The sequence below is a fragment of the Odocoileus virginianus genome, chromosome 20, assembly GCF_023699985.2.
Source record: "Odocoileus virginianus isolate 20LAN1187 ecotype Illinois chromosome 20, Ovbor_1.2, whole genome shotgun sequence".
NCBI lineage: Eukaryota > Metazoa > Chordata > Mammalia > Artiodactyla > Cervidae > Odocoileus > Odocoileus virginianus.
In genome coordinates this window covers 40,498,657-40,523,107 of record NC_069693.1, presented here as the reverse complement: position 1 = coordinate 40,523,107, position 24,451 = coordinate 40,498,657, and the positions used below count along the sequence as shown (strand labels likewise).

General features: G+C 44.4%; 1 long non-coding RNA gene across 1 annotated transcript in view; it reads left to right on the top strand.

Annotated features, from left to right (window-relative positions):
* Positions 1-6,832, top strand: part of LOC110139726 (uncharacterized) — a 78,776-nt gene extending 71,944 nt beyond the window's left edge. Inside the window, exons 7-8 of the long non-coding RNA XR_011482233.1 lie at positions 4,999-5,220; positions 6,327-6,832. This is a non-coding gene — a long non-coding RNA (uncharacterized lncRNA). The remainder of the gene's footprint in view (positions 1-4,998; positions 5,221-6,326) is intronic.
* Positions 6,833-24,451: the final 17,619 nt, after the last annotated feature.

Below are 24,451 nucleotides of genomic sequence, written 5' to 3'. Positions count from 1 at the left end.
GGGCCTCAGTTTTCTCACCTGTAAAATAGGAATAATAATATCCACCTGGCAAGGTTATTGTGAGGATTAAATGAGATGGTTTAATCCAGGTGCTTGGCTCTGGACTTGGTACATTGTAAACATGGTGAGCAGCAGACAAGATTATCAATGCTGCTACTGATCGTGAGTTTTATTAATTATTTCCTCTGATTATTATTATTGTTGGTCACATAAAAAAGAAAATAGGAGAAATGCCAGGGAGGCCAAATCATGAGAATAAAAACTCATATCTCACCTTTCTTTGTAATCTGTCTGGGTCCCTAAGAGCCCAGCTGAGGGCATAATTTTGGTCATCAATCTCAAGGCACCTCTTTCTTTGTTGAATCTGAGTGCATCCTTGGTTAATGTCCCTCTTAAGCTTCAGTGTATCAGAAAAAAGAAGTTCTGAGTGCATTTCAATCAAGGTGGATCAGGGCATGTGGTGGGGTTGGGAGCTCCATCATGCACAATGAGCAGAGTCTGGAAAAAGCTGGTTGTGCCTCTTGATCCTATGCTGAGGACAAGGCTTCCAACTCTGAGAAAAAATGGAGTTTAAAAGATTTATTGAAAGTGCTCCAAAGGCCTCTCGAACATCAAACAGCTATGCAGAAGGGGCTCCCACTGCAAGTCCCTCTGAAAGTACCCACAGGTTGTTCTTCACTTCTGGATAGAGGTTTCGGAGGAAAATTAGTTCTAATAAAAAATTAATTATTGATACTGTTTCCCCTGCCCTTTATGCCTCTTTGAGAGAGACCTTTGAAAAGTAGTTTAGAGATGTATTTGGAGTAAAATGTGGGCAATGGTCAACTAAAATGCAAATGTGATCACATCATCCTATCTGTGAAAAACTGTCCTTCAGCAAAGACATAGGCTTCCCGCCTGCCTGACTTGGAGACGTGGCCCTGAGATGTGGCCCCTGCTCACCTCTGCATCTGCACCTCTCATCATGTTCTCCCTCCTGTTCCCTCTCCAACTTCTCCGGGCTCCTTCCTACTCCTAGAAATCTGGGTACCCCCTCTTGCCTCCTGAAAAACTCTCTCAAACCCTGCTTAAAGCATCTCCCCTCCTGCTCGCCTATTAGCTAAACTTCTCATCCTTCAGACTTTGTTTCCTGCAGGAAGTTGTCCATGAACCTGAGTTTGGTTGGTTTCTTTCCTTTTATCTTCCCACAGCATCTATTATCTTTTCTAGACTATCAACTTCTATGTTTTATTATTATTAGTTTTTAAAGTTGCTCAGTTGTGTCTAACTCTCGGCAACTCCTCCAGGCCAGAGTACTGGAGTGAGTAGCTGCTCCCTTCTCCAGGGGATCTTCCCAACCCAGGGGTCGAACCCAGGTCTTCTTCATTGCAGGTAGATTCTTCACCAGCTGAGCCAGTTGCTGGTTTAATGGTCTGCCTCTGATAGATACAAGGATGAGAGCTAGGGCCACATAGGGTACCCATGTTATTACTCTATGGCTGTGATGGTTGCTGCACTCATCTGTCACCCATTCTGTCTCTATACCTTGACACGCAGTGAGCATCTGTGGAATGAATGAGTGTCCAGCCTGATATGGCTTTTCCAAGCATTGACTTATTGGAAAAGACCCTGATGCTCAGGAAGACTGAGGGCAGGAGGAGAAGCGGACAACAGAGGATGAGATGATTGGATGGCATCATCAACCCAATGAACATGAGTTTGAGCACACTTGGGGAGATAGTGAAGGAAGGGAAGCCTGGCATGCTGCAGTCCATGGGGTGGCAAAGAGTTGGACATGACTGAGCGACTGAACAGAGCATTGACTCTAAGTCAGATAACGGAGTCCCTGTTCAGGGTGACCCAGTACATGTTCTTCATCTGGGGATGCAAGACCAATCCACACACCTGATTCTGCCTCTCCGTCCCAAGACCCTTCTCCACTGCTTCTGCCACATGTCTTTTCTTTGCCCTCTAGTTTTGCTGATCAGTTGTATTCCTAGCAGTGTCCCTGGATCCTCTCCATCCTGCCCTGTAAATCTTGAGTTACCTCAAGGAACACTGCACCTGTCTTGCCTCAGGGTCCTCCTACCAGGCTTCTCTACAGACAGCAGGGCAGAACCTTGGAGACCACGTTTCCCCTGAGCCCCACTCATGGTGGAGACTGCTTTCTCTGCTTCTCATTTCTGAGTGATGGCGTTGCCTTTTGCACAGTAGATGCTGGCATGCCATCTCTGTCTGCAGGAAAGGCAATAAGTGTATAAGCTTTAGAAATGATGTATTAGGCAACCTATGGAATGGGAGAAAATATTTGTAAGTCATATGTCTGATAAAGGGTTCATATCCAAAATATACAAAGAACTTGTACAGCTCAATAACACAGACAAAATTAATGTGTGATTAAAAAATGGGCAGAAACTGAATAGATAGTTTTCCTAAAGAGACATACAAATGGCCAACAGATACATTAAAAGGTACTCGACACCACTAATGACCAACTAATAATCAACATCACAAATCAGAACCACAATGAGATATCATTCCATGTCTGTTAGAATGACTATCATCAAAACGACAAGAAATAACAAGTGCTGGAGAGACTGTGAAGAAAACGGAAAACTTGTGGACTGTTGGTGGGAATGTAAATTGGTGCAGTCATGGTGGAAAACAGTAAGGAAGTCTCTTAAAAAATTAAAAAGAGAATTACCATATGATCCAACAATTTCACTTCTGGGGCATGTATCAGAAGGAAGTGAAATCATTATCTCAGAAAGATATGTGCATCTCCAAGTTAATTGCAGCATTATTTACAATAGCCAAAATATGGAAAAACAACCTAAGTAAGTGCTCATTGACAGATGAATGGATAAATAAGATGTATGCAAAAGACACACATATGTATGTATATATGTATATATATATACACTGAAGTGACCTAGAACGTATATTGGCATGTGCATAATGGCATATTATTCAGTCATAAAAAGAAGGAAATTTTCCCATTTGTGGCAACACTGGTGGGTCTTGAAGATATGATGCTAAGTGATGTCAGATAGAGAAAGACAAATATTGCATTTCACATATATGTGTACATGTGTGCTCAGCTGTGTCTCACTCTTAGCAACCCTATGAACAGTAGCCTGCCAGGCTCCTCTGCCCATGGGATTTTCCAGGCAAGAATACTGGAGTGGGTTGCCATTTCCTTCTCTGGGGGATCTTCTCAACCTTGGGATCAAAGCCATGTCTCCTGTGTCTCCTGCATTGCAGGCAGATTCTTTATAGCTGAGCCACTGGGGAAGCCCTTCACATATATATGGAATTTTAAAACACCGAACTCATAGATAAAGAAAGCAGATTGGCGGTTACCAAAGGTGAGATGGGTGAAATGAGTGAAAGTAATCCAAAGATAAAAACTTCCAGTTACAAGATAAGTAAGTTCTGGGTATGTAATGTTCAGCCTGGTAACTAAAGTCAATAGTACTGTATTACATATTTGAAAGCTGCTGAGATAGACATTCTCATCACACACACACAGAGTCTGTAACTGTAAGATGATAAATATTAACTAAACTGATTGTGGTAATCATTTTGCAATATATATGTATATCAACTCATCATGTTTTACACTAAAATTGATACAACATTATGTCAATTATATCTGAATGAAACTGGGGTGGGGGGAAGAAATGATGTATCAGAACATGAAGGATGCTTACGTCTATGTAGTAGGACAGAAAGTTCCATGATAAATCTATAAGGGATTTTCTGTGATAAACCAGCAGATAAATCATGGTAGAGTTATAAGTTTTTATGCTTCTCATGGTAATGACAGAAACTTCAACTCTAAGGGAGGTAAACAATAAAGGGAGTTTGTACCTTCAGTGTAATTGGAAAATGTCCATATAGGTTTCAGGTAAAGTGTGATCCTGTCGCTCAGTGATGCCACTGAAGTTTCTTCCTAATGGTTGCAAGGTGGCTTTCAGTGGCGCTTGGAGCTTCCGATTTCACCATTCACACCTAAAAGGGATTCTCCTGGCATCTCTGGAAAATGTTCTCTTCTAAGATTGCCTTAAGTGGCTTGAGGCATGTGTCCAACCCTAAGCCAGTCCCTGAGGGGAGAGGCTGACTGCTTTACTCTGGAAGCTCGGATGGATTTCCAAGAGGGAATCACGAAGGGGAAACTTAGGGAAATTAGTGTGCAACAGCAGTCCGGTCACAGGAATCAGATGTTGATCTGGGCAGCTTTCCTTGGTGTGATGAAGGAAGAAAAGCGCTTAGCTACATAGCACTGGGGGCAAAAAGGACACAGCGGAAGACACACCGGAAGTCACACTGGAAGTTGACTTCCGCGAGTGACGTTTTGTTCCTGGGAGGGGTTGGTTTGGTTGATGGTTTGCCCTCGCTCTCTGCCAGCCCTTGGGCAGGTACATGTTTGGGCTGAAAGTGGATGCTTGCACGTGACTCTGGAAAGCACTAGGTTGGAACAGAGTAGGACTCTGGAGCCAAGAGCTGGCGCCTTATTCAGTCAGTCCTCCGGCGGGTTCCCTATTGTCCCCGTGGCAGGTGTGGCAGCACGATCATCTCTTCCATTACATTTCCTTATAATCTGGACATTAATCGGAGCTCAACAAGTGTAATGCGAACCCACACAATGGACCTATAACAAACCTCAGACCTCCTTGTCGTCACAGGTTACAGGGCATAATCCCGTGTAAGAGCTTGTTTACTTATGTGCAATACACAGGTTTTCCTTGATTCAATGGACTGTGTTACAACAACCTAGCAATTTGCATGTTCTTCCTGATTATCTGGTAATTAAACCCAGTAAGTACAAACATACTGTAATTATCGTGTAACCGACCATCTGGATGGAGAGATGGAAATAACTATGTATTTACGCTATAGCTGTATGATAATTATGACGTAATGGAATGATCAGCCATGAACAAGGGGAAAGATTTACAAGAGGTAGGATCATGTTTTCACGTGGATCAAACAGTAATTCTAGCATTAATTTTCTAGAAACAGCCAGAGATACAAGGCAACTTGGCTGATGAATCCCATTTGGATGGAGACACTGAAGACATAAAGGCCAACCAATAAGGAACAGATACCCAAGCAGGAAGTAAATGTGCCCACTCATTTATTTGGATCTTGTTTGCACTTCATTGGATAACACTAAGGATTTGTTTGTTTGAATTGCTCTTCATTTGCATTGGAATCATCAGTGCCTGTCAGTAAATGGTAATGTGTTTGAATATGGTTACTATGTTTTACAGATCTTACATTCATTGAGGAAGTCAGGTGTTCAACCACAGAAAGTTTGAATATAATAGCATTTGTGCTATTGTAAACTTGCAAAAATGCACTGACCTTTTTGGATAGAACCACAAATAGTATTCTTACCAGAGAATGAGTTCTACATGAAGCCTTACTATACTTCGGCTGTGATGCAGGCATATGGGGCAGGGAGCGGGGCAAAGAGAAAATAGTGTAAGGAGTATGAAAGTGAAAGTGTTAGTGGCTCAATCCTGTTGGATTCTTTGCCACCCCAAGGACTGTAGCCCGCCAGGCTCCTCTGTCCATGGAATTCTCCAGGCAAGAATACTGGAGTGGGTAGCCATTCCCTTCTCCCTGGGATCTTCCCAACCCAGGGATCAAACCTGAGTCTCCTGCATTGCAGGCAGATTCTTGACTATTTGAGCCACATGTATATATATGTATGTATATATATGTATGTGGGATTCGCAGGTGGCACAGTGGTAAAGAGTCTGCCTGCCAGTGCAGGAGACACAAGAAACTTGAGTGAGATCCCTGGGTCGGAGAGATCCCCAGGAGAAGGAAATGACGACTCTTTCCAGTATTCTTGCTTGAGAAATTTCATGGACAGGGGAGCCTGGTGGGCTACAGTCCATGGGGTCGCAAAGGGTCGGACACAACTGAGCACATACACATACACACACATATGTATGTAGTAGCATTAGGAACATATGGCCACTAGCAGCAAAGTAAACTATACCTGCAATAATAATGCAGTGGGATTGTATCATGGGAGCTCTTAGGTTATGAAACTATCATGTTTCTGTGGAGTCCAGGATGCTGTCAAGGTGTAGTGATCATTTCACAAAGCACTAAGGAGGAAAACAATATCATCAAATAAATAACAGGCAGCATTTTAGCATTGGGATTTTGAAGTTAAATAGGTTGGAAGAATTTTTGTATACATATTTACATATGATTTTAATCCCATATTCCTTTTGAGTAAACATAAAGAAGAATCTCTGGTGGCTCAGTGGTAAAGAGCCTGCTGGCCAAAGCGCGAGACTCAGGTTTGATTCCTCTGTCGACAGATCCCCTGAAGAAGGAAATGGCTACCCACTCCAGTATTCTTGCCTGGGAAATCCCATGGACAAAGGAGCCTGGCAGGCTACAGTTAATAGGGTTGCAAAAGAGTCAACGCGATTTAGCAACTAAAACAACAAAAGGAGAATCCATGGATAAGGCACTCCTAAAGTGTCTTCAACGTATAAAAGTCTGACGTTTTTATTGCTCTTTGAGACTTCAGCCTCTGTGTTCTTCATACAACATTGTTCTCTGCCATCAGGCACATTGGTGACTCAGCATTTTCTTAAAGGGTGGATGGCTATTGTCTTTTAGATTTTTTTTCCGGGCAGTACATCCATTCTGCAAATTATACAGCATTATTGATGGCTTAAATATTGGTGATGATTTGAAATTTTATTCACTATTCTCACTGAATAAGATTTTGAAAGGTTTATTCTCTGCAAATATTTGTGTGCATACTATGTGAATATGAGAAATCTAGTAAAACAAATGGTCTTTTAAAAAAATCACAGTGACTTAAACTAAGATTCCTTCACTATGAGTCAGGCAACAAAATCTTGATTGAAATGGATTATTATAAGTAAATTAAATATTATGAATTATGTAGGATTTGCATTTTTAATATTATGAATTAACTCATTATTTTACTAGTATAATTCTTTCAAATCTTGTTCATATCTTATTATTGGTCACAATAAGTCTATTTCTGTTAAGTTTTTGTAGAGATAAGGAAATTTACCAAGACCAACTGAACTTCTATCTCCCTGATGAGTAAGATTTGGCTTCTTTTCTTCTTGCCTACTTCAACTGGTCAAGAGTATTCCAGGGGCTTCCCAGAAATGACTAGGATAAATGAAAGTAAAAGGTGAAGATTACTACTAAAGGTACCTATTTAGATAGGATTTTTTGGTTAAAAGTTAAAAATTAACTAAAGAAAGATTAAACAAAAAAGAATCATGTGTTAAGTGTTTAGGGTGTTGTTGGTTTGTGTTGTTTTTTCTTAATTCTTGTCTAATTAATTGTCTAACATCTAATTCTTGTCCACTGAAAATACCCAGTTGTCCTTTTTGGAATTCTTTCTCCCATATCAATTGGTCACATGGTTTTGGAGGGATAGATCCCATCTTCTGCCCCAAGGGAGAGTCCTGATTGGTTCAATCCAAACAGTATATTGGATTGTCCATTGGTTCAGAAATGGGCATGTGGCCTAATCTGGGCCAATGAGTGTGAATCCTAGGACATGTACAGGGCAAAGGATTCTCTCTTCCTTTGGATAGCATTGTTTATGGTGTGAGGTCTGGAACTACTGCAGCCATTTTGTACCACCACAGAAAGCCTAGAGCTGGAAGGGGCCCTACGGTTTCTGAGAATGAATTCTAATCACAAAACACAGGAGAGAGAGGCAGAGAGAAGCTGGGTCCTTGGTCAGCAACCAAACCAGTCAAGAATCACTTCTGGACTTTTAGCTACATGAGTGACACTTGGTAATACTTTTATCATATTAGGTCACTTTATATAAGTTTTCTTTTACTTAAAGCGAAAAAAAACCAAAAAACCTCTTACTTTCTATAGAGCTCTGTCATGGAATCAAAGCCCAGGAATGGAATAAGGGCCCAGGAAGTGACTGGCAATAGGAACTCTGATCTGCATCTCTGATGCTTCCTGCATGCGGGCTACATCACTCTCCCTTCTCACAGGAGCACCCCACCAGTACCCTCTGGTCAACACATTTAGTTGCTGTCTCTTATTAGCAGTTCAGCATTCCCAAGAGGCAGATGTTAATTGAACCAGCTTAGGTCAGAGGTTGACCTTTGATCCAAAACCTCTGGTTAGAACATCAGGGTCAGAAAGCATGAAGATGACATACAGTCAACCCTGAGGGTGGGAAGGCAGTTCTGAGAGGAAGAGGCGGGGGGCAGGGGTGGTGGTTGGAAGAACCTCAGGCATCCCAGGAAGTGTCCACTCTAAGTGGCCTCTGGGAAGTCTCCTCAAATCTAGGAGTTACTGTTTCCTCTGGTAAAATGGAGCTACTAAACCAAAAGACTTTAAAAAAATTTTATTATTGTATTTGATTTAGAGATTATAATATGGGGTTAGCCAAAAAAGTCGTTTGGGTTTTCTCATATTATCTTACTGAAAAACCCAAATGAACTTTTGGCCAACTCAATACTAAGTGAAATAAGCCAGACAGAAAAACACAAATATCCTATGATATCACTTATATGTAGAATCTAAAAAAATGATACCAATGAACTCACGTACAAAATTGAAAGAGACCCAGACAGAGAAAAGAAACTTATGGTTACCAAATTGGAAAGGGAGGTAGGGATTAGGAAGGAGGAATTAGGAGTTTGAGATTACCATATACCAAAGGGCTTTCTTTTCTTTTCTTTACCTTGCCATCATTTTTAAAAATTTATTTATTTTTAATTGAAGGACGATTGCTTTACAATATTGTATTGGTTTCTGCCATATATCGCCATGAATCAGCCATAGTTATACATATGTCCCCTCCCTCTTCAACCTCCCTCCCACTTCCCACTCCATCCCACCCAACTCGGTTGTCAGTTTGAGCTCCCCAAGGCATGCAGCAAATTGCCACCATCTATTTTACATATGGCAGTGTATATGTTTCCATGCTGAGCCTTGAGGTGGGGCTGTGAATATTGGAGACAGGGCCCATTTCAAGGGGGAGGATGCAGAGAAGTCAGCTCTGGGCCTGGGGAAGTCTGCAGACATGACAGCATAAGCTTCACAAACATAAAGCAAACGTTTAATAAGGTGTGTTATCATAGGTATCTTCCCGGGTGGCACAATGGTAAGGAACATGCCTACCAATGCAGGAGACATAAGAGACATGTGTTTGATCCCTGGGTTGGGAAGATCCCCTGGAGGAGGGCATGGCAACCCACTCCAGTATTCTTGCCTGGAGAATCCCATGGACAGAGGAGCCTGGTGGGCTATAGCCCATGGGGCTGCAAAAGAGCTGGACATGACTGAAGCCACTTCAAACACTTGCACACATGTTTTCACAATCCTTTTTTTTTTTTCCTGAACACCTATAATACTTGGTTATAAAAGTATCATCACAGCAGCTTGTCTCTTATAGCCTAGTTTGCTTAGAATTTATTCCTCACATAGCGTATTTTGAGGTTGCTCATAATAAGAAGCACGTGGTTTTTAATTGAACATTTAAAAATCATATTAAACTATGAGAACTGGGAGAAGGGAGGAGATAATTTTTCCATGAGTTTTATAAAATATAGTCACAGTGCTTTAAAATTAAACTTATCCTTGAGCTTCCTGGCAGCCAGGTAATAAATGGTAAGAAGATTTATTGTATGAGTTCTCTTTCCTGATAAGAGATTCAGGAAGGAGTATAAGCTGGTGGTTTGTCAGGCTTCGAGTTTTCACTGTTTGACTGTAAAAGCTTTCAAATCAGGAGCATTCACTAGAAAATGCAGCCTTACTTTCAGATGACAAGATGTGGCTACTCCATGTTCAAATCTTTCAGGTTCAAGAAGCAGGAGGAAGTGAGTAATAGTTGCCCCTTTGCATCAGCAGGCAGCCTCCTGTTGGCCACGCTTCCCACCATTCTCCAGAATTCATCCCTTTATCACCTGTTTGGCCCCTGTTGTTGCTGTCACTCAGTCGTGTTGGACTCTTGGCAACCCCATGGACTGCAGCACACCAGGCTTCCTTGTCCTTCACCATCTCCTGGAGCTTGCTCAAACTCCTGTCCGTTGAGTAGTGGCACCATCCAACCATCTCATCCTCTGTCATCCCCTTCTCCTCCTGCCTTCCAATCTTTTCCAATATCAGGGTCTTTTCTAATGAGTTGGCTTTTTAAATCAGGTGGCCAAAGTATCGGAGCTTCAGTTTCAGCATCAGTCCTTCTAATGAACAGTCAGGATTGATTTCCTTTAGGATGGACTGATTTGATCTCCTTGCTGTCCAAGGGACTCTCAAGAGTCTTCTCCAACACCACGCCTCAAAAGCATCAATTCTTCAGCATTTAGCCTTCTTTCTGGTCCAACTCTCACATCCATACGTGACTACTAGAAAAAACATAGCTTTTACTAGATGGACCTTTGTCGGCAAAGTAATGGCTCTGCTTTTTAATACGCTGTCTAGGATAGTCATAGCTTTTCTTCCAAGGAGCAAGCATCTTTTAATTTCATGGCTGCAGTCACCATCTGCAGTGATTTTGGAGCCCAACAAAATAAAGTCTTTATTTTACCCCTGTAGGTGCCTGAAATAAGTGGAATTGGTGAGCATCTTCCATATACACACGATCTTTGATCTATTCTACCCATTGAAGCCAGCGTGGTCCTGTTGAGGCAAACATTAAATTATGTTGCTCCTCTACTCACAGCCAATTCAGTGGTCCCCATTGCCCTCCCAGTAGATGCCAATGCCCTTAAAATGACTTTGTCCTGGACTCTGTCTCCGTTTTCTCACCCCTCCAGCTTAGCTCTTTCTGTGCCCCGAACCCACACGTTCGCTCCTGCCTCTGGGCCTTTGCACGTGCTTTGTCCGCTGCCTGGAACACTGTCCTGCAAGGCTGCCAGCTCAGGGGTGTGCTCTACTGACACCTTATCAGTGAGCCTTCCCCTTGACCCCCTCACATAAAATAACCCCTCTTCTCAAGCCCCTACCCCCAGATCTGCTTTACTTTTCTCCATAGCGCTAATTATTATGTGACCTATTTCTATTTCATATTCATTTTCTGTTCTCACAGACAGACATGTGAATTCTACAGGGGGTGGGAGTGGGGGAGATTTCTTGTTTGTTCACTGTTGTATGCCCACCACCAGAGCAGTGCCTGGCACACAGGAGACCCTGAATATGGTGTGAATGGAGGAGAGTCTGAGAAGGCTCAACATTTATATGTGAGACACACATACATAATCTTCCCCAATAAAGATATCTTTATATAAACATTAGAGATGCAAAGATCCATTGTTTTATCTTTGCCTGTAAAGATACAATACTATAAAGATGGTGATATTTATATCTATAGCGTTTCCAGATTAAAGGCCAAACAATGGCCAGTAGTCATAGAGGCAAGAACAATGGGAAAGCTGTTTACAGTTTCTTTGTCAGGCACACTGCTTCTGGGAGCTCCTTTTTTTTCCTTAAATAAGTACTATTAACCCTTGTGTGATTGTTTGACTCTTTCTAGAATTAGCCACAGTTGGCCAACTTTTCTGTGTCTGACAGGTTAGGCTCTAAATGTGAGATACTCAGATTTACAAATGGCCCTTAGAAACGGAGAGACAACTGGGAACCAGACCCAGGCAGTGCCGCTCCGCCTTGCAGCTGCATCTCCTCCTAGGCCAGCCGGGTAAGGCCCATCTGGACAGCGCAGGCTCAGCTTATTCCATCAAGAATCCACATAGGGACTTCCCTGGTGGCTCAGTGGTTAAGAATCCGCCTGCCGATGCAGGAGACATGGGTTTGATCCCTGGTCCGGGAAGATATCACATGCCACAGAGCAACTAAGTCTGTGTGCCACAACTACTGAGCCTGTGGTCTAGAGCCTGGGAATCTCAGCTACTGAGCCAGTATGCCCCGGAGCCTGAGCTCCACAACAAGAGAAATCACCGAAATGATAAGCCCTCTCGCAGCAATGAAGAGTAGCCCCAGCTCATCACAACTAGAGAAAAACCCATTCAGCAACAAAGACCCAGCAGAAATAAGAATAAGAGTCCACATAGACCTACTGTGCATCCATCCAATGAGTCTCCAGGGCCCTGAGCCCATGCCATCCATTCCCCCACCTTATCCCAAGCTGACAGATCTTCTGAGCCCAGAGAAATCTGACCTGAACTCTTATTGAGCCAGACATGCATCCTTCCCCTAACCAGGGCTGGCCGTGGCACTTTTCTGGGGCAAAGTCACTGCTGTCAGGATTTGAGCCCACTTCCTGATCTGGAGATCGGGCTTCCCTGGTGGCTCAGAGGGTAAAGAATCTGCCTGCAATTCAGGAGACCTGGGTTCGAATCCTGGGTTGGGAAGATCCCCTAAAGAAGGGCATGGCAACTCACTCCAGTATTCTTGCCTGGAGAATCCCATGGACAGAGGAGCCTGGCTGCAGTCCATAGGGTTGCAAAGAGTCGGACATGACTGAGCGACTAAGCACCGCAATGCACCTGATCTGGTGAAGGGTTTTCATGATATACATCGCAACATGGGCTTACTTCAGATGCTTCCGCTTCCAATTGCAGATGAAATAGGTGAGGATTGGTCTGCAGAGCCAAATGGATTTCCCCGGTGGCTCAGCGGTAAAGAATCCGCCTGCAATGCAGGAGAACCAGGTTTGACCCCTTGGTGTGGAAGATCCCCTGGAGGAGGGCACGGTAACCCACTCCAGTACTCTTGCCTGGAGAATCCCATGGACTGAGGAGCCTGGTGGGCTACAGTCCACAGGGTCGCAAGGAGTGGGACCCGACTGAAGCGACTTAACACACAGCACGTGGAGCCCACTGGGGACTGCTTTGCTGGCCTTGCTGCTCCTAGCGGCTTGTCTTTCTTTCCCTAAATTCTGCATCCCTGCTCACCCACTGCCAGAGGCCCCCAGGTAGCCCACTCATCTCCCCCCTCCCAGTCCTCAGTCCCTCCAGGTGAAGGAGCAAGAGGGGGTCTTCTAGTCTGCCCTCCACTGCCGAGAAATCTGAGGTGTGCTGGAGAGCGGCATTGGTTATTTCATCCCCGAGCCCCAGAAGAACCTTCTGCTGAGTGGAGAGGCCAAGTTTCTTTTCCTCCCTTAAAACACCACTTCCGGAGGCAAGCTTCAGGAGAAAAGGAAAAGCAGATGTCAGCCCGTGACACAGAATAATCGCTTCACTCAGTGCTTGTATTTTCCTACCAATTTTGTATTTTTCAAAAAGGACAATAAAACAATTGTACTCTCGGCTAATTAATGACAAGCTGGTAAAAGCATCTCCTCATTGTCCCATTTATTTCTCCATTTCTCCCAGTTAACAGTCCTGTCTCTGAAATGAATCAATGTCGTTTACACAATGCTGTCACCCCATTGTTCCTTTATCATCCTCCATTTTCATAAATCGGGGTGTTAATCCCTTAATGGCTTTTCTCAGTGCTTAAAAAAAGGGGGGTGGGGGGGGGAGAGAAGGAAAGAGGAAAAAAAAAACTCCCAGCCTTGCTCCTTCTTAATCCTCCAGTAGACAATGCATGTTTACACAGGCAGCCCTGCAATGTGTTTACTCAAAAAAGCGGGTCTGGTTGCAGATTTAGCCCCTTCTGTTTGTTGGCTAAACGGGAGGCCCTTCATCCCCAGGGATCTGCCTTTTCCCCAGGTAGGGCCTGCCTCTGCTCCGGCTCCAGGTTCTTTGCTGTATCTTGGATAAGGCCTCTGACCTTTGCCCTGAAGGCCCAGGAAGGCCTTGCTCGAGGGGCACAGGATGGGAGAAGATGAAGTAGGAACATCTGGTCCTTCCTGGACTTCCCAATTCACAGTCCCAGTGACTTCTTATTCTCCTTTCACGGGAGCAGTGGTTCTTAACATGGGGTCCCTGGACCAGCAGGGTCAGTATCACCAGGAACTCGTTAAAAATGCAGATCATCAGAACCCCCTCAACCTGCTGAATCTGAAACTCTCGGTAAGGGTTCAGCAACTGTGTTTTAGCAAATCCTCTGGGGAATTTCTGATGCACCTCAGAAATGTGAGAACCACTGTACTTGGGGATTTAATCCAAAGGTTAAAAGGTAAATAAGTGAAAACAAAGATCATTTCATACAGCAAATATTGGCTGACTTAGGGTGCCGGTTTGGTAAGACTTTGGAGTCCAAGCATTGATTGAAGCAGAGCTGGAACAAGCCTCCAAGAAGACTGCAGTCTACTGAGTGGGTTCCCTATATGTTAGAGCCCTGCCCAGTCTTCCTTTTAAATTCTCAGGTCCTTGCACTGGCATAAAGTTCTGGGTCATCAAAATCATTGCTATTATCATCATCATTCTCATCATCAAGGGAGGTAGGAGTGAGTCAAGAGCCTTGCCTCAGTTGCCTCTGCAGGAATCAGGATGTCATCAGAATCTCATGTTCCATCACTCAGTCAACATGTCCTGTCTGAGCTCTTGCTCTGGGTGAGGCCTTGTGCAAGTTTCTGGGGGCTCAGTGTTAAATCAGAAGGTCTTTCCCCTCCAAGAGCTCTCAGTCCAGTGAGGACACAAATAACTTGCACAAAAAACTTACAAAGCCCCCAGATATGCTTTAATAGCCCTTTTGAAATGGTGCAAAGGCTGCATGATCAGCCCCGTGCAGGTGGTGGTGGTGATGATAGTGATGAAGGTGGCAGAGGCAGTGTTGATGGTAATGGGGGTGATGGTGGTGGTGACGATGGTGACGATGGGGATGAAGGTGATGACCGTGGTAATGTGGTGGTGATGTTGATGGTGGTGAAGGTGGTGATGGTGATTAAGATGGTGATGGTAGGGTAGCAACCTGCAAAGAGAACAGCCTTAATTTTAACCTTCCAGTCTGAGGTAGAATCCTTCAATTAGACTTGGGGGAATGAACATACAAATCAGAATGAAAGCAATTTACACGGAATAGAAAGGTTTGAACAGTATGAAAGTGAAAGTGACTCAGTCAAGTCTGACTCTGTGTGACCCCATGGACTATACAGTCCATGGAATTCTCCAGGCCAGAATACTGGAGTGGGTAGCCTTTCCCTTCTCCAGGGGATCTTCCTAACCCAGGGATCGAATCCAGGTCTCCCGTGTTGCAGGCGGATTCTTTGCCAGCTGAGCCACAAGGGAAACCCAAGAATCCTGGAGTGGGTAACCTATCCCTTCTCCAGCGGATCTTCCTGATCCAGCAATTGAACCGGGTTCTCCTGAATTGCAGGCAAATTCTTTACCAGCTGAGCTATCAGGGAAGCCCTTATAAACTGCTAAACTTAAAACTAATAAAGCTGCTAAAGAAGTTTGCTATGGGTGGTTACGATGGAAAGGTGAACTGCTAAGAATTCCAGGGTTGTAACTCAACTGTCCAGCCTTGGGTATGAGGTTCAAGGATTTAGAATAACTGAGAAAAGCCTGTGGATTTTAGGTTTATTGGCTAGAATCTGACTCATACTAGTTTAAACCATAAAAGGAATTTATTGGTTTCTATGCTTGCATTGTCCAAAAGAGTTCAAGGAGTTTCAGGCATAGCTAGATCCAGAAACTCAGTCAACTTATCAGAACAGTGTATGTTGGCCTTGCTTTCTTCTTTCTGAGCTTCAGTTCCAGAAAGACTCTCCCTAGTTGATGGCAAAGAAAGCCACTGGCAACTTTAAGCTTATTGAATCTTTATGTCTAAAATTCTAGAGAAAAGTGGGCATGTTCCCACAGTGGTCCCAGAAAAAGCCCCCAAAAGACTTTTCTTGGCACAGCTTCCACTGCACGACTCCCAGAATCAGTCACTTTGATTCATGTCCAAGCCAATTGACCAGACCTGGATAATTAAAATAGGACAAGAGTGGGGTGGGACAGTGAACCCCATTTGAATAGCATGACTGAGAGTGGAAGAGGGAAGGGTCATTTCTAAAGGAACTTTGCAGTGTTTTTGTCCAGAAAAGCAGCAGTGGATTTGGCCCAGCAAGAAAGAACAATGTGACTTGAGCAAATAGCTAGGGACAGTTGAGTAAAAAATAATTGAGCTATTACTAAAATCATGTCTATAAATGCACAGAAAAAAATAAAAGACAAAGAATGATCACCAACCAAAGGGTTGGAATTTGTTACCAGTGATGGGATCACAAGTGATGTTTATCTTCCTTTCTTTAGGCTGGGTGGCAACAGAACATGGTCAGAGGTAGACAGACTTACAAGGGATTCCTGGCTCTCCTGATTCAAAGTCGAGATCTTGGGCTGATTATCTTTGTTCTGCTCAGCTTGAGTCAGTATCTGTAAAGTAGATCTCCCCACTCTTCCTAACACTCACTGATTTGGCATAGACTGGTGGATATCAACATCACCATCATCATTTTTGCCTCTCTTGGCTGCTTATAATGCAAAGGTATTACTTTATAAGAACCAAAACCTTCTACCTTCTTCTAACATGCCTTCACTATTCTACTGTCTTTATTAGTAGAACTTTACCATCTCATGAATTCTTTTGCCCAGTCAATTAACCCTACTATTCATTACAGGAGTAGTCCATGAACTTTTCAGTAGAAAGCCTCCAACAACACTTTATTCCCCCAAGATTCTTTGAAACTGTACCATCAAGATCATCATCTTGATGTTTTCATCAATCCTCAACTATCTTAACATGGTTCTTACCCAATTCTAACCAATTCCCCCTCCTGCTGCTTTGAAAACCTTCCTTAAACCAGAGTACAGAATACTGGTAAAAACGACCTTGCCTTTCCCTCTTTAAGATGCCACCCAAGCTCTGTTAACATGATGTTTTCCATCTCAGTGATCAATAGACTCAACTTTGTCTTGTCAACAGGTTGTTACTGAAAACTGAGGAGCCAGCATTGGACAGCTATAATAAAATACTATAGTGCTATATAACTATACTTTTGCATGCCCTTATTCAGAGGGCCTGTGGAGATGTCTACCACTGCAGGAAACTTTACCCTTCTTCCTTTAAGAAGTGGAAGTAGCTAGGTTTATTGGGAAACACATTGCCTCAGAGTATTGAGACAATTTTATTGTTTGGATTATTATAGTTTTAAATGATCTATTTCTTTGTGATCATTTGGTTAATGTCTTTCTTCCTGCCAAAATGACTACTCCATGAAGGCAAATGTTGTCTTATTCATCATTTGTCTCCAGCATCTAGAAAAGTGTTTGGCTTGTCATAAGTACAGAATTTGTTGACTGAATGGATGGCTGAGTGGATGAGTGGGAGAAAGGATCTAAGTTATAGGCTGGATCTAATACTGAAGTGTTGTATGTTTTGGGGCAAGCCCATTCTCTTTCTGGGCCTCAGTTTCCCCACATGTGCAATATTGGATGAGCTAACACCTGGAATCCATATCTACGTTTATCAGCAGTTATGGTTCTATTAATAAAGGCAGCAGGAACAACTCAGGCCAGGTAAGAAGGTTGATTATTGATGATTGCCCTTCTGGAGGCCTGAAGTCAGCAGCCCCAGGTTTCATAGTGTGTTAGTTGCTCAGTCGTGTCTGACTCTTTGCGACCCCATGAACTGTAGCCCACCAGGCTCCTTCATCCATGGAATTCTCCAGGCAAGAATACTGGAGTGGGTTGCCGCTTCCTTCTCCAGGGCATCTTCCCAACCCAGGGATCGAGCCCAGGTCTCCCACACTGCAGGCAGGCTCTTTACCTCTGAGCCACCAGGGAATCTCAGGAAGGGGTTCATAGTAAGTAACTCCAAATTCTCAGGTCTGATTCTGGTTCCAATCCCTGAGACCAGGCAGGATGAACAGAGGTTGGGATGTATCCTGTTTATCAGCCACTGTATTCACACCAAGTGTGGTTTTCTCCTGGGGTGTGGGTAGGTGGGTGTGAACTCTGCAAGCAGGCCTTATCTACTTGTATAGCCTATAGCTACTTGGTTGGTCCCCTTTTCTTGTTTTTCTTCTGGTCGTGTCAGCTGTCCTCAATCCTCAGCATAGCCTGCTTCTGGAATGGAATGCTAACAGCTTTTCACACTTGCTTGGAGATTAAAATGTCTCATCTCCCTCCAGAAACATTTACAATTATGATCTCCCAGTATGAAATAAAGGCTGGACTCAGTTCTAACCTTCTAAATGATTCTTGAAACTACCTGTTATGTGACCTTGGACAATATATGTCACCTTTTCCACTGCTTGGTTGTCTTGTCTGCAAAGTGGACAATGTTAGTAGCTGACCCACTGATTTTCTGAGAGGTTAAATGAGTTACTCTAAGAAAATACTAAGATGAATATACTAGGTTTCATGGCTGCCAGCCATTACCCAGAAAAAGCCTGGTGTATCCCAATTCTATGTCCAGTGTGCAGTTGAATACAACTCAGAAAAAAAGAGAGAGAGAGAGAGAGACTGAACTATATACAGGCAATCACTTGGATGGAACTCAAAGACATTATGCAGTGTGAAAGAAGCCAGTCTCCAAAGGTGGAGCACTATATCATCCCATTTATATGACATTCCCAGAAGACAGGAAAAAAAAGTGATGTAGAACAGATCAGTGCTTGATGGGGATTAGGCATTAGGAACTGGGAGAAGCTTTGACTTTTTGAAGAACAGCAGGAGACTTAGGTGTGATAGTTCTATTCTGTATCCCGACTGTGTTGGTGACTACAGGAAACTATGTGTGTTAAATGCCTTAAAACTGCAAACCTCCCAAAGTTAATTTTTGATAATTTTGTTTGGTTTTTCAGCCATGCTGAACTGAATGTGGGATCTTAGTTCCCCGACCAGAGATTGAACCCATGCCCCCTGCAGTGGAAGCACACCAGACTACCAGGGAAATCCCCTGGTGGTAAGTCTTTAAAATGTTGGGGCTGGATAAATGTTGTTGCCTTTCTCCTACCTTCTTTCACCTGGTATAAGAAAAAAGATAACATTTCTTTAGATGTTCTGAAAAGCAGAAAGCACAGCACACAATGCCTCAGAGTAGAGAAAGAAGCTGGGATGTTTGAAACTGGCTCCCACCTGCTCCTGGTCTCTTTTGAAAAGGCCCAGGCAAATGAGGACTCAAGATCAGTACCTGGGCGTAGGGGAGAGCTGTTTACAATGCCAGTAAGCTATTTAAAGAGATTTAAATGTGTCATTTCCTAGTTATTCTGAGGTGCAGTTATAATTGTTGTTCTTTCCAAATAAATCCTTCAGATTAAATGGATATCGAGTGTGTAAGTTCAACACTTGCTCACGGCACATGAACCTTGTCCAAGTTCAGGGTGAGTCAGTCTAGATGAATAGGAGGAAGTTGGCAGATGATTGTTTTAGTCTTAACACTATCATTTGACGCTGATGTTGAAAGCTTACATTTAGGGGAGAGAAAACTCAGGCCAGATAAGGCAGCCTGGGGCAACACTTGGGAGTCAGGAATCTTGACTTGGCAACAAAGTTATATCATTTAGGGGGAGTTCCTCCTCTTCTCAGGCTCGCTTTTGCCACCTGCTCTCTGGTGGTGGTATGGGTTGAACTTCATCATCTCTAAGGCTTATGGCTGAGACCCCCTCTCTTCTTTTTGTTTCCCAGGGAATATAAGCTACCTCTTCTAGTCAGCATTTGCCTGTATGTAGCCTGAATTCATGAGATTCCCTGATGGCTCAGTGGTAAAGAATCCATCTGCCAATGCAGGAGGCGTGGATTTGATCTTTGACTTAGGAAGATCCCCTGGAGGAGGGCATGGCAGCCCACCCCAGTATTCTTGCCTGAAAAATCCCATGGACAGAGGAACTTGGCACACTACAGTCCATGGGGTCGCAAAAGAGTCAGACACGAGACTAAGCAACTAAACAACAACAGCAAACAACAACAGCCTGAGTTTGGAGGTCACCCTGCAGCTCCACCCAGGCCATTCTGAGCAAGGCTGTCTTGAACTGGATGAGTGTCTTTTATCCCTCAGCCTGCCCCAAGGTGATTCTTTGAGCAAACTTGTGTATGATGCCAACAGGCTCCACAGAGCATCCGAGAAACATGCCCAGAGGTGCTGTTAGGATGTGGGAATTATGAGGTGAGCGGGAAGAAGCCAAAAAACCAGGGAGCCACTTGAGCAGAGAGTATAAACATAAATATCCCCGAGCAGGCCCCGGCACTGGGTTTTTTATGTTGATGTGCTAATCTGTTATCCACTGAGGGTTTATTTACGCCGTTTTGGTATTCCCTGCAATTCATTTATCTGCATAAGGAAGAGGCACTAACAGGACAGTACCTCATGAACAAGCGTCCCTGTGTGATCCCCACTGCTGTTTATAATCCTTCATGCCCAGATCTATAATTCATGAGCCGATGGTCTGGTGGCAGTTTCCATAAAGGCCATGCGGGGCACCCAGTCGTTAAGGCTCGCCCTGTCATGCATGGAATCGAAATCAGCCCACTCTCCTTCTATTCATCACGACGCCACCGACGTGTGGGCAATGATATTATCCAAATATTATTAAAACTTTGAACCCTGTCCCCATAAATTATGGCCGAATGGCTCTGTGGCCATTAGGAGAGGGGATGGATGGGCTTCAGTTGCCGCCGAGTAATTATGTGCTTAAAAGGAAGCGTGGCCGCGCATTCCGCTAGTGAAACAGAGAGAAGCCGGGCTCGTTTGTTACTGCTGGGGTGTTCGAAGCCGGATCGCTCAGGCAGGTCAAGTCAACCTTCCAGCAGGACAATTATCTGCCTAGAGAGACCAAACATCTGTTATTAAGTATGTACAGGCATCAAGGCAACATGCTAGAAATCTTGTCCACTTCAAACACTTGGCGTATTCCACACAACACCCCCCTCGCGTTTTGTTACTGCAGCCGTCAGCTTTGAAATATACCCTATCTTCCCTCCCCCGGCCCCTCGCTTTAATGCACCCTGCAGCTGCTAAAGATGGTGTTGTAACTTTAGACGGACCTCGCTATCTTTCTCCAGCTTTTTAAGTAATAATCATAATTTTTGTTGTGGTTTTTTTTTTTCTCCCCAACTTTCTTTTGCGTTGATTAATTATTCAAGGAGTATTGCTGGGGCAGAGATAACATATGGTGGGAAAGTGCAAGGTCAGCCCGTGTTTAGATCAGAAGCCCCAACTCTCTCTTTGATTCCAGGATGGGCAGCAACTGGCAGGCTGGTACGGTACATGGGAAGAGAGATGGTTCTGTGCTGGGTGTAGAAATGGGAAAGGGGGGTTTTCAGGCTTTCACAGTTCCCCAGGACCATCTGTTTATCTATTGTGGGGAACAAGGGAGAGGCACCCAAAAATCAGGTCAGAGGGAGTGGGGAACAGGGTAGAAAACCAGGCTTCAGACTCAGTGGACAGAGATGGGGCTGGTAAGATGGCAGGATCAGGGCAGTGAAGGGGGGTGGGGGGGGCATGGAGATAACATTGTAATCACTCTGGCTGAGAGCATTTCCAGACAAGAATAACTGGAGTTGCAATTTTCCTCTCCTAAAGAGGTGAAGTATAATATCAAATAAGGAGAGTGGGGCCATGGTTTGCGGAGGAGGAAGGACAGTATCTCCTTGTCTGCATGACGTAGTAATAACAGGCCAGATTCCTTTCTTCTCAAAGAGAATGGAAGCTCCAGATCTTCTGGGGGCACTTACAATATGAACATCTTAAGGATATATGAAGTCTGGATTAGCTTCAAAGTAATCCAGGCTGGAAAGGGGATGGGCAGGGCTATAGATGAAACAAAAGGAGCCCTGCATTAATAACGGTTGAAGCCCAGTCATGGGTACCGGGGGAGGGGGAGTTTATCAGATTATTCTCTACATTTTGATTATATCTAAAATTTCCATAATTAAAAAAAAAAATCTCATGTTTCAGAACTCCTTTCTGATGTGAACCAGCAAACAATTTACCTTTGCAGGATTGAGGTCTATGGGAAGAAACCCAGAGAGTGGAAGACTGGTTTTGTTGGTTGACTGACTAGTTCTGGAGACTCTCAGCTCTAACCCAGCCCGTGAAAACTTCTTCCAGAAAATGCTGATGAAAATAATGTTTCATCACGCTCCCTCTCAGGGGTCCACAGGGCTTCCTGTGCCCCCTGCATCAGCTGAAATTGATTCTCAATCTGTCATTAAAGGGCCTAGCCCCGCTTCTCAGGCCCAGCATCTCATTCCCTTGGGGAGCTTGGCAGGAGCGTTGGGTGGCAGTGATGCAGGAGGAAAAGTGCACACAGGAGTGGTGGTGCCCAAGGCATGCTGGGATTTCCCTCCCATATGGTCTTCCCCCTCCTGTAAGGCTGTCAGTTGCAGTAGCATGGCCTTTGACCCCTGGCCTCTCTTCCTGTGGTAGGTACTGGGAAGGAGATAGCTCTAGCCTATCTCCTGATGGCACCACAGAGAAAAGGCGTAAAGACACACAGATGACCAGGATCCAGGACCCGTTCAAAAGCACGAGCAGCATTTCCTTCTCAGAAAAGACTACACTGAACTTTTAATGGTTCTTCGGGAACAGGCCACACCAGGGAATAGGACAGGAGAGAGGTCTGAGAACTAAATATATTCATTGAATGAGGGCAAGTACTGGGGAGTCGTGGTAGATACCTGATGTTTTTGAGGCAGAATCCATCCTGATTCTGAAAAAATCACCACACTTTTCCTTTGGAGAACCAGCCCTCTTCCCCTCCAAGTTCACAGGGAGTTAGTGGGAATTGACCTCACTCCTAAATCCCCATCCATTTCAGGGCCAGTCATTTTCCCAGGCATGCCCACTGGGATATTCCTCGGCAGCCAGTGTGGTTGGTTTAGGGATGGTCATGTGACCCAACTCACATGGGTCAATGTGGCCAATGAGATTCAATTCTGAGACTTTGGCTGAAACTCTAGATAAGGAACATGTTTAGCACATTGGTGGCCATTTTTGATGGGGAGAACCTACATGTTACTACAAAAGAAACCAAGAGAGATGGAGAGGGTGAGAAATCCGCCTTGAAACAATGCAGTGATGTGAACTAGTTCTTTCCTCCTTTTTGTTTGCCCAGACAGAGCTGGATTTCCATTACAACCCGAAGAGTTCTTCAAACCGAGGGCTAACCTGATTAGGCTCTCCAGACCTAAAAAGCCTTGTTTGCTTCTAAGTTGATTTTAAAATAAACACCCACTAGCTTCTTTAAAGACAACACCTCTGATGTATGGATCACCAAAGGGTTTTTCTGAAACTTGGAGCTAGTTCTTGCCCAGTTCTGACTGATAGAGACCAAGTCCAAGTGTTAATTGCTCTGTCGTGCCCGACTCTTTGCGACCCCATGGTCTGCAGCCCACCAGGCTCCTCTGTCCATGGGACTTTCCAGGCAAGGCTACTGGAGGGGGTAGTCGTTTCCTTTACCAGGGCATCTTCCCAAACCAGGGATTGAACCCGGGTCTCCTGCACTGCAGGCAGATTCTTTACCAACTGAACTACAACAGAAGCCCAAAGTCACTCAGTTGAATCGACTTTTTATGATCCCATGGACTGTAGCCTGCCAGGCTCTTCTGTCCATGGAATTCTCCAACCCAGAATACTGGAGTGGGTAGCTGTTCCCTTCTCCAGGGGATCTTCCCAACCCAGGGATTTAACCCAGGTCTCTCACATTACAAGTGTATTCTTTACCACCTGAGCCGCCAGGGAAGCCTACAACCATTCGACTGAGCCTGTGGTGAACGTCCAAAGAATGAGTTTTTGGCATCAAGTGACCACAACCTGCACCCTCAGAACATGCTGATGCTGCTACTTTCTGCACGCAAGTCGTAGAAAGATCCATGAAGCTTAATTACACTTGCACAGACTCCCAGTTACCTCACTTTTCTTACCTCCATGCCTCAGACCACCATTCCCCTTTATCTGACAAATATTGCTAAATCTTCAGAGAGGCAGATTTGAGATTTATTCTCCTGTTTCCTCGCTTGGCTGTCTCAGGAATAAACCTCTCTATTGCAGATCTCAACAGCTCAGCATTTCGCTTCCTGAGCATCAGGCAAACAAACCTGGTTTGGTAATGTCCTGGTTGACGTCATGATTTAGCTGCCAAAAGTTGACAAGAGGAAGGCTTCCAGCCCAGCTAGTTAAGAGAGCTGAGGACTGGGAGCCTCAGCTATGGTGTTGACCGAGATGCTAGGCCAGTGACAGAAAACCTGCGTTCTCTGCCCGTGGGGACATCACTGACTGACCCTCTGAGTTTCCTGGAGAGTGTAGGTGTGACCGCGAGTCCTCTTCCACCCGGTGTTGCCAGTGGCCACTGCTGTTGGCTACATCCGGCCTAAGGACAGACCTACCTATCGGTTTTGCATGAGGCCTTGGGAAGGAGCCAGGTAGGGGCTTTTTCTGGGAGACTTGAAGTGCAAGGCAACTGAAGACTCAAAAGACACAAAGATACTTTACAGAGTTGAGCCCCAGGCTCAGAGGAGGCATGGTTGTGTTGGGGGACTTGATGGTGAGGTTCCCAAACAGGACCTGTTAACTCAAAACAGAGGCCACCTTGGCCTCTGGGCACCTTCTCGGGGCAGCTGGTCTCAGCTGACTGGTGTAGATGGATGGG